Consider the following 11380-nt stretch of genomic DNA (forward strand, 5'->3'; position numbering starts at 1 on the left):
TCACACACATCTAAGGTGTTAGGATCCTTCGTACGGAGGCTAGAGAGGGGGGTGTGAATAGCCGACCCCAAATCGTCGTTTCTTTCTACAAAATGTGTTAGCGCAGCTGAAAATAAACACAGAAACGAAAGGGAAAGAAGACAAACCTCAAACAAACCGATGTAACGAGGTTCGGAGATAAACTCCTACTCCTCGGCGTGTCCGTAAGGTGGACGAAGCCTATCAATCCGTCGGTGGATGAGTCCTCGGAGAACCGGCTAATAAATGATCCTTGTGGGTGGAGAAACCTCGCCACAATACTTGTAACAACAAGAAAGGAGTACAAGGAAAGCAAGAAGCAAATACAAACAACAATATGAATGCAACACTTGCTTGCCTTCTCTGTCGACCGGAGGCGATGAAGCAGCAACTTCACAACCCAACTGCGGCGGTGATCGACGATCGAAGCTCGAAGCAGGCGAGCTCAACAAAGCTCGTAACCTCGAGTACAGAGCGGAAGCTTCAATCAAGGAAGAAGAAGTAACCAATGAAGCTCTCACCTCCTTTATACCGCGAGAAAGAAGCAGAAGAAATCTGGCTGTTGCGCATAGCGGCTAGTGCCTGATCGATGCGTGGACCGATCAGGGCTCTTGATCGGTCCAGACCGATCAGGAACTTCTGATCGGTCCGGGACCGTCGAAACTCTGATCGTCCGGGGACCGATGCCAGGTTGATAGGTCCCCGCACCGATCGGCCCTCTGCGCCTCGCTCTGTTCAACGACGATTCACGATCGGCCACCGATCGATCGGTTATCACCATATCGATGTGTTCTTGATCGGTCACGCACCGATCGAATATTCATGATCATCGATCGATCACCGATCGATCCACTCATGGTTTCGCCCAACCAAGTCCAACCAACATCCGGTCAATCTTGACTGTTGGTACATTACCTGGCATCCGGTCACTCCCTTGACCTTCACTAAGTGTCGGTCAACCCTTTGACCCACTTAGACTTTTCTCTCCGTACCAAGTATCCGGTCAATCCCATGACCTACTTGGACTTCCCATCACCGGATGTCCGATCACCCTTGATCCATGGATTTTCCCTTGTCCGCTTCACTCACGGGACTTTCACCTAAGCTTCACTCACTAGGTTTTCACAGCTTCACTCACGTGATTTCCCATTGCCGCTTCCTCCTAGACTTTTCCAACTGCAGCTTCACTCACGAGGACTTTCTAATCTGGCTTCACTCACTGGGACTTTTCCTCATCCGGTCCAGAGAAGGAGCCAGGCCTCTCGACCACGGTCCCGAGAACGAGCTTCCGAGCCCTCTCCGACTTCCCATGTAAGCTTCCATATTTGGACTTTTCCCGAGCTCTGCTTGGACTTTCCCACAAGCTCCTGCTTGGACTTTTCCCGTGCCAAGCTCCCTGCTTGGACTTTTCCGAGTCAGGTCAACTCACCTCGGGTCAACCAGGTCAACCTTGACCACAGGTTGCACCCACAATCTCCCAAGCTTGTATCCTTGTCAAACATCAAGATACAACCATTGTCAAACATAACTCGTCAAACATCAAAACACAACTCGAGTCCAGTCAACTCAAGTCTAGTCAACCAGGTCAACCTTGACCTAAGGTTGCACCAACAATCTCCCCCTTTTTGATGTTTGACAAAACCCATTGACAAAACCCATTGACAAAACCCATAATCAAACCCATAGTCAAGTTAGGTTAACTCGATAACCTAACTTAGGTTTTCCAATGTTCTTCCCTGAACATTCTCTAGACATTCTCCATTCTCCATTCTCCTTTCTACTCTCCCCCTTTTTGACACACATCAAAAAGAGTGAATCAAGGTCAAGGGTTTCTTCCTAATGAAAGTCCCATACCTTTCATTGAAACTCTTAATTTCCCCCTTGACACTAGAGTCAACAATTAACTTAGTGATAATCCCATATCACTCATCCTCAAAAATTTCGACGAGTAAAAACTCCCCCTAAAAGTCAACTCCTCCTTGACTAATAGGTAAAACTCTCCCTAAAGGTCAACTCCCCCTTGACCATTGCACCAACAATGTCTTGGAGAGTTTCAAACCTTTAGAAACCTAAAACACCACTTCCCGAGTTGCAATTTCAGACAAACAGTCGAAATTCAGCAGATTGGCACGCCCTGATCGGTCACCAGACCGATCAGGGATTCCCTGGATCGGTCACGGTGACCGATCCAGGCAACTCTGGACCGATCAGAATCCCCTCTGATCGGTCCACAATTCTGATTTCTGATTTCTTCTCCCGAAATTCAGAAACCTCTAGAAAATTACAGAAAATTCTAAAAATTGTGAAATTTTGATGATACATTCCTCATAACATATACTATCAAGGAAAAATAGTTTTCTATGAAAATAACTTCCATTTTCAAATCTTGATACAAAGTTCAAAAACTTTGAAATAGTTCAAGTTTACCTCAACTTTGTATCAATTTGCTCAATGATGAATGCTATCACTAGAAAAGCTTCATCAAGGTTTTTCAAATCAATTTTGAAATGATTTTAAACCCTTTAATTTGGGGCCACAATCTTTGGGCTATATGTACATGACTTGTACATAAGCTTTCCCTATGATCCCCAATTTTGAATTAGGTTCATCTAGGTACAAGAGCTATGCACCTTGATCCTAACTCATCATCCTAATATCTCACACACATCTAAGGTGTATCAAACACATCCAAGTCAATTTTGATGTGAGATATGGGTTTAGGTTATCTTAGGCTAAGTTTTCATGCATTTTCTAAAACAACAACTTAATCTCCATATCAAATTGTGTTGTTTATCCTTCGATCAATTTCATTGATTATAAATGCAAGAAATGATGACATGGCATAAAATGATATCATAAATGAAAACATGTGCCAATGTCATGATGTCATGGCATAAAGTATGAAACTTAAATAAAGCATGACATATAACTAACCTAAGCATTATCATGACATTTCAAATGATCATAAAATAAATATGATGTCATGACATGGCATATGGCAAACAATATATGGCAAATAGAACATAAAGGTATAGAAAATACCTAATTCTAGCCTTAGTTGTCATTTTTGATAGTTTTGATCATTTCGCCATAGGTTCTATATTCCTAAGTGTAATAGACCTAAAATCACATACCAAGGATGTTTAGATCACTATGTGCCAATTAAATTGACCTAAGAGAACTCCTCAAATGTGATTGGCATATCCTAATCACCTTAGGAATAATTTTCAATTTCATTTTCAAGGCTTGATTGCACCTTGAAAATTCCTAAAGTGCCACCTTTTGCCATGATTAGGTTAACTACCTATTCAAGTAAGGTTGGCACACCCTAACTCATCTAGCGTGATGAAATCACGCTCCTAGGAACCCAATACCTATTGGAGCTCATTGGGTTCACTAAGTATTCACTAGGGATGACTTCCCTAGCAACCCTTCTAATGACCCTCCTAGGCTTTGAAGCCTTGGTCATTTGGGACTCATCAAGATCCACTCTAGGGGTGACTCCCCTTGTGACCTTGGTGATGGTCTTTCTAGCCCTAGGTCTTGTTCCATAATCGAATGGAACATTGTGATAAGTGGGCTTGACCACTTGGGACTTAGGTTTGTGACCCAAACCTTTCTTGTCCTTGGGCTTTGAAATTTGACCCTTAGACCCTAGAGTTGACTTCTCTAAATTCTTTAGGGCCTTTTCTAGAGTGTCAAGTCATGACCTCAAGACTTGATTTTCTTTCTCTAAAACCTCAAATTTTAATTTATCATTCTTTCTTGAGGTGTTCCTAGGCATATGTCTAGTTGTCTTGGGGTTTCTACCTAGGTTCTCCTTAGCCTTAGATGAGTTAATCCTAGGGTTGACATTTCTAGTATTATCCTTATCTAAGCTAACATGTTTAGCACCTAAGCACACATATGGTTTTCTATTGTTAACATGCTCATCATTATTTGCAATAGCAATAAAACTACTAGCATGTTTCTTATTTGAATTGCAATAATGTGCCTTAAAAGGTACCTTAGGGTTTGCCTTAGCTCCCCCTATCGATGTGCATCCCTTGTCCTTGTGAGGTTGCCTCCCCCTTGGACATTGACTCCGATAATGTCCCCTTCGCTTGCATTGGAAGCATACCACGTGCCCCTTGCCTTTGCGTGTCGGGACTCCGGCTCCCTTGACCTTTGGTGCCGGTGGAGTCTTCCTAACCCTCCTTGGACACTTACTCTTGTAGTGCCCAAATTCCCTACACTCAAAGCATATTATATGTAACTTATTTGAAATTACGATGCTTGAGTTACCTAGGGTTGAGGATGGATGAAGGCTCTCTCCCTCATCCCTTCCGGAGGTAGATGCTTCTTCTTTCTCCGATCTTGAAGAAGAGACCTCCTCCTCTTCTTCCTTAGACGTTGAGTGACTCTCAACTTCTAATTCGCTCCCTCCATGATGTGAGCTACTTGGCTCACTTGACTCCTCTTCATGGCTTGAAGTGGAGCTCTCCTCATGAAACTTGGCCAAGTTATTCCACAACTCCTTGGCGTTGTTGTAACCACCTATTCTACACAAAATGTCATTAGGTAAAGAAAATTCAATGATTTTCGTTACCTCATCATTGATGGTTGATTGGTGGATTTGCTCCTTGGTCCACTCCTTCTTCTCTAGGGTTTCTCCTTTCTTGTCCATCGGAGACTTGAAACCTAATTGAACACAACTCCAATTTTCAAGGTTAGTCATAAGAAAATACCTCATTCTTACCTTCCAATACGCGAAGTCGCAGCACTCGTAGAATGGTGGAAACGTGATGTCTTCTCCGAGTAGATCCATTCTCTAGCTTGTGCTCCCCCGGGTGTTAATCCGACGAAGAGCAACCTTGCTCTGATACCACTTGTTAGGATCCTTCGTACGGAGGCTAGAGAGGGGGGTGTGAATAGCCGACCCCAAATCGTCGTTTCTTTCTACAAAACGTGTTAGCGCAGCTGAAAATAAACACAGAAACGAAAGGGAAAGAAGACAAACCTCAAACAAACCGATGTAACGAGGTTCGGAGATAAACTCCTACTCCTCGGCGTGTCCGTAAGGTGGACGAAGCCTATCAATCCGTCGGTGGATGAGTCCCCGGAGAACCGGCTAATAAATGCTCCTTGTGGGTGGAGAAACCTCGCCACAATACTTGTAACAACAAGAAAGGAGTACAAGGAAAGCAAGAAGCAAATACAAACAACAATATGAATGCAACACTTGCTTGCCTTCTTTGTCGACCGGAGGCGATGAAGCAGCAACTTCACAACCCAACTGCAGCGGTGATCGACGATGGAAGCTCACGCGAAGCTTCAAGGCGAGCTCAACAAAGCTCAGAACCTCGAGCACGGCGGAAGCTTCAATCCAAGGAAGAAGAAGAAGTAACCAATGTAAGCTCTCACCTCCTTTATACCGCGGAGAAAGAAGCACGAAGAAATCTGGCCGCAGTGTGCTGATCGATGCGTGGACGATCGGGAACCTGATCGGTCCACGCACCGATCGAACTTCCTGATCGGTCCGGGGACCGATCAGCTTTGTACCGATCGGTCCCCGATCAGCCCCTCTGCGCCTCGCTCTGTTCGGCTCGATCGACTCGATCGGTCACCGGATCGATCGGTTATCACACAATATGCGATGTGTTCTTGATCGGTCACCGGACCGATCAGAATATTCGCGGTATCACTGGATCGATCACCAGATCGATCCAGCTCATGGTTTTCGCCCAAACCAAGTCCAAACCAACATCCGGTCAATCTTGACCTGTTGGTACATTGCGCCTAGCATCCAGTCACTCCCTTGACCTGCTAGGACTCCCCGCTAAGTGTCAGGTCAATCTCTTTGACCCACTTAGACTTTTCTCTCCGTACCAAGTATCCGATCAATCCTATGACCTACTTGGACTTCCCATCACCAGATGTCCGATCACCCTTGATCCATCTGGTTTTCCCTTGCCCGGCTTCAATCACCAGGACTTTCACCTAGCTTCACTCACTAGGGTTTTCACCTGGCTTCACTCACCAGGATTTCCCAACTGCCTGGCTTCACTCACCAGGACTTTCTAACTGCCTGGCTTCACTCACCAGGACTTTCCCGTCTACCTGGCTTCACTCACCAGGACTTTTCCACATCCGGTCCAGAGAACGAGCTACCGAGCCCTCTCTGACCACAGTCCGGAGAACGAGCTACCGAGCCCTCTCCGACTTCCCATGTGCCAAGCTTCCATACTTGGACTTTTCCCGTGCCAAGCTCCCTGCTTGGACTTTTCCCATGCCAAGCTCCCTGCTTGGACTTTTCCCGTGTCAAGCTCCCTGCTTGGATTTTTCCGAGTCAGGTCAACTCACCTCGGGTCAACCAGGTCAACCTTGACCACAGGTTGCACCCACAATCTCCCAAGCTTGTATCCTTGTCAAACATCAAGATACAACCATTGTCAAACATAACTCGTCAAACATCAAAACACAACTCGAGTCCAGTCAACTCAAGTCTAGTCAACCAGGTCAACCTTGACCTAAGGTTGCACCAACATCCTCCAAAACCATGATGCATGCCTTCACCCAAGGGCTTACCGACGGTGACTTCTTCCGCTCGCTCATCCGGAAACCACCTCGCGATTATGATCATATGCTGAAGAAGGCGAGCGAGTATATCAATGTGGAGGAGGCCCAGGCGGCCCGAAGGAAGGAGGCTCCGACCGAGCCTGCTGTGCCGACCGAGCGGAGGTAGCTGGTTAATCATCAACCACCCAGAGGACCCCGAACCGAAGGGATAAGGCCCCATCAAGAAGCCCGACCACACGTCGTTCAGCATGTGGCTTCCGAGCGACCAAAGCCGAGGGAAAGGTATGAACTCCCATGTTTTGTTCTTTCCACCAGTCTGCCAGCCACAGCACACGAGACTGTTGGGGGTTTGCTCCGGGCGTCCAGCCAGCCCCGAGGAACTATCGTCGCCGATCACCCTCGCCCGAGCAACGACACCCAGGTACCGGGCGGCGAACGGTTAGACAGTCGCCTGATCGGAAGCACCATCGTTCGCCCAGGAGTGACGATCGACCCCGGGCCTCGCACGAGCAAGCAAGACCCTCCGCTCGAGAGGAAGAAAACAGAAGCAACGTCGCTCAAGGGGAGATCAACATTATAGTGGGAGGACCGACCGGCAGAGACTCCAACCGAGCCCGCAAGTCACACGCCCGGCGGTTAGAGATCAATGCCATTGATTGTAGCCAGGAGAAGGCGAGCGGGCCCGAGATCAGTTTCGGCCCCAGGGATCTCGAGGGAATTGAAGTGCCGCACGACGATGCCCTCATCATCCAAGCGATAATAGCAAATTACACTATTCATCGCATCTTCATTGACACAGGGAGTTCGGTCAACATCATCTTCAAGAAGGCGTTTGACCAACTCCAGGTAGATCGCACCGAGCTGCTTCCAATGACCACCCCCTGTACGGGTTCACGGGCAACGAGGTCCAACCGCTCGGCCAGATCAAATTGGCCGTGTTACTCGGAGAGGAGCCCCTTCGGAGGACAAGAGTAACTAATTTTTTTTTCTTAAAAATTTATTTTAAAAATTAACTTAAATTTTTTAACTTAAAAATTTATTTTAAAAATTAACTTAATTTCTTTTAACTTAAAAATTTGCTTTAAAAATTTAACTTAAATTTTTCTTAAAAATTTATTTTAAAAATTAAACTTAAAAATTTATTTGAAAAAATTAAACTTAAAAATTTATTTAAAAAAAAACTTAAATTTTTTAAATTTACTTTAAAAATTAATTTCTTTTAACTTAAAAATTTATCTTAAATTCTGTGTGCTTGAAAATTAACTCACACTCTCACATAAAATGACCGACCTTAAAAATGATTTTAAAAGAATAAAATTAGACTAACTTTAACTCCTATCTATTGTAGGAAATCAGGTGGATTTTAGATAGTGGTTGCTCCAAGCATATGACTGGAGATCACACCAAGTTCACCCAACTTACCTACAAAAGTCTAGGAACATTTGCCTTTGTAAACAATGACAAACTCAAGGTAATCAGTATAGGTAACATTGAATTAAAAATAGATTTCATTATTACAAATGTTTTACTTGTTGAAAATTTTAAATATAATCTTCTAAGTATAAGTCAATTGTGTGACACTAGGTATAAGGTTAAATTCTTATCCACAGAATGCTTAATCAAACATTTAGATAATCCTACCATAAGTCCTGTAAGTCTAAAAGGATTTAGAAAAGACAACATCTATGCAATCAACTTAACCACCTCTTCAGTTAAGTGTTATTTAACACAGAAAGAAGAAACCTGGTTATGACATAGAAGAATGTCACACACAAATTTCAGAAACATAAACAAATTAAATGGATTAGTTAGAGGTTTACCAAAATTACCTAACTTAGACTTAACCATATGTAATGCTTGTCAACAAGGTAAACAGACAAAATCTACTCACAAACCAACTAATCAATCACAAACCAACTCAACATTAGAACTTCTACACCTAGACCTATTTGACTCTCATGGAGTCAAATCAATAAATGGAAGTCTATACTGTCTAGTCATAATAGATGACTACTCCAGGTTCACATGGGTCAAATTCTTAAAAAATAAAGATGAAACTTTTGAAATATTTACAAACTTCTGTAAACAAGTTGAAAATGAAAAAGACACTAAAATTAAAAGAATTAGAAGTGACAACGGGGGAGAATTTAAAAATCATAACTTTAATAAATTTTGCCTTGAAAATGGCTATCATCACGAATTTTCATGTCCTAAAACTCCCCAACAAAATGGAATTGTAGAAAGAAAAAATAGAACTCTACTTGAAGCATCTAGGACAATGTTAAATGAATACAACTTACCTAAATATTTTTGGGCAGAAGCTGTTAGTACAGCCTGCTACGTACAAAATAGAATAACACTAAATAAAATACATAATAAAACTTTTTTCGAGCTTTATTATAATAAACAACCCAATATAAAATATTTTAAAGTATTCGGATGCCCAGCCTTCATCCTAAACACAAGAGAACACTTAGAAAAATTCACCTCTAAAGTAGAAAAATGGAATCTTTGTATGCTACTCCTTAAACAGTAGAGATTACAGAGTCTATAATAAAGTTACCTTAAGAATTGAAGAAACTACTAATGTAAAATTTGAAGATTCCAAACAAAACGTAGAACAAACCCAACTTCAACCAATTGAATTTGTTCAAGAAAATACCAATTCTGAAGGAACCAATCAATCTCTAAATCATGAAGAGGAAGAAGAACTTCAAGAGAATCAACCTCCTAGAACTATTAGAGTCAACCCAAATCACCCAACTAGCCAAATAATTGGTGATCCAAACCTAAGGGTTCAGATTAGGTCATCCTTTAGAAACCTAAGTCAAATCTCATTAATTTTAAAAATTGAACCTAAAACAGTGGCTGAATCATTACTTGACCTAGACTGGATAATTGCGATGCAAGAAGAACTAGCTCAATTTGAAAGAAATGAAGTTTGGGTTTTAGTGCCACCACCTAAAGATAAAAAGATAATAGAAATAAAATGGGTATTTAGAAATAAATTAAGTGAAACTGGAGAAATCACAAGAAATAAAGCTAGACTAGTGGCTAAAGGATTCAGTCAAGTAGAGGGACTTGACTACGATGAAACTTATGCCCCAGTGGTTAGACTAGAGTCCATTAGAATGCTACTTAGTTATGCATCCCACAAAGGAATTAGACTCTACCAAATGAACGTTAAGTCAACATTCCTAAATGGACTAATAAAAGAAGAAGTCTATGTAGGACAACCACCTGGATTTGAAAATTTAGAACACCCTGATTATGTCTTTAAACTGGAAAATGCTTTATATGGACTTAAGCAAGCTCCTAGGGCATGGTATGAAAGACTTACGTCGTACCTAATTTCTAAAGGGTTCAACCAAGGTCAAATTGACCTAACCTTATTTATTAAGTCAATACAAAAAGATATTTTCATAGCCCAAATCTACGTAGATGATATAATTTTTGGGTCAACAAATTCAGAATTTTTAAATGAATTTACAAGCCTAATGAAACACGAGTTTGAAATGAGTCTAGTAGGTAAATTAACCTATTTTTTAGGATTACAAATCAAACAAATGAATGAGGAAAATTACATTTATCAACAAAAATATACTAAGGAGTTACTCAAGAGATTTGGAATGGAAAATACTAAAGAGATAAAAACACCCATGGCAGTGAACACAATCTTAGATGATGACCCCAATGGAAAACCAGTTGATTTAAAATACTATAGGAGTGCCATAGGTAGCCTATTATACTTAACTGCAAGTCGACCAGATATTTTATTTACAGTTAGTATGTGTGCTAGATACCAAACTGATAGATCGAGTAGTGCGATAGAGGGGGGGGGGGTGAATATCGCGTCTTTTTAAAACTATTCTTTATCTTTTAAAGTTAGAATTAAGCAGCGAAAAATAAAGAGAGACAAAAGTGTTTACTTCGTTCGGAACCTAGCTCGACTCCTACTCGAAGGCCCGTGGTCCTTGACTGCACCGATGGGCAAAGCACTATAATCATTCTTTTCGAAATCCTCGGAAAGAAGTGAATCGTACAAGTACAAATATGTAAGATAGTAACACTCCTACTATCTTACAGAAATTAAGTGCTGTACTAAAAAAATATATACCGACAATAGAAGTAGTAAATCGTAGCTCGGTCGGCACTGTTGGATGAAGTCGCTTGCAAACTTGATGACGACGTGTAGCGTGAGCAGCTTGCAGAAGAGCACAAGAGTTGATCAGAAAATTCTATATGACCTCTGACTTCGAGCCTCAATTTATAGGTATGATGGGTGTTCGGTCGACTGATCCCTCTGTTCGGTCGACCGAACCAGCTCCGATCCCTTCCAGCTGGAGTCTGATGCCGGCTCGATATTCTACATTAACTGACCTTCAATGGTTCGGTCGACCGATCATGCCTTTTGGTCGATCGAACAAGCTTTTTCCTTGTTCGTTGAAATCAGCTGAGATCTTTATTTATTGCAGCATTAATATTGATTGGATCGATTGACCGGTCCTCTGGTTCGGTCGATCGATCAGCCTTTTTTTCCTTTCCTGCTGATCGCTGCTGATGATCTGTCCTTTGCTAAGTCACCCTGGTTCGGTCGACCGAACTTACTTTTCGATCAACCGATCATGCTTTGACTGGACTCTGGTCTGATCTGTTCTAAACTGAATTACTGCTTTGAGTTTGCTTTGTTCGGTCAACCGAACCACTGGTTCAGTCGACCGATCCAATCGAACCTGCAACACAGTGTTACAAAAAAACTTTCTTGCAAAACAGATGTTAGAGCAATAATATAAAGCAGGAATAA

The sequence above is a fragment of the Zingiber officinale genome, chromosome 2A (assembly GCF_018446385.1).
Source record: "Zingiber officinale cultivar Zhangliang chromosome 2A, Zo_v1.1, whole genome shotgun sequence".
Taxonomy (NCBI): Eukaryota; Viridiplantae; Streptophyta; class Magnoliopsida; order Zingiberales; family Zingiberaceae; genus Zingiber; species Zingiber officinale.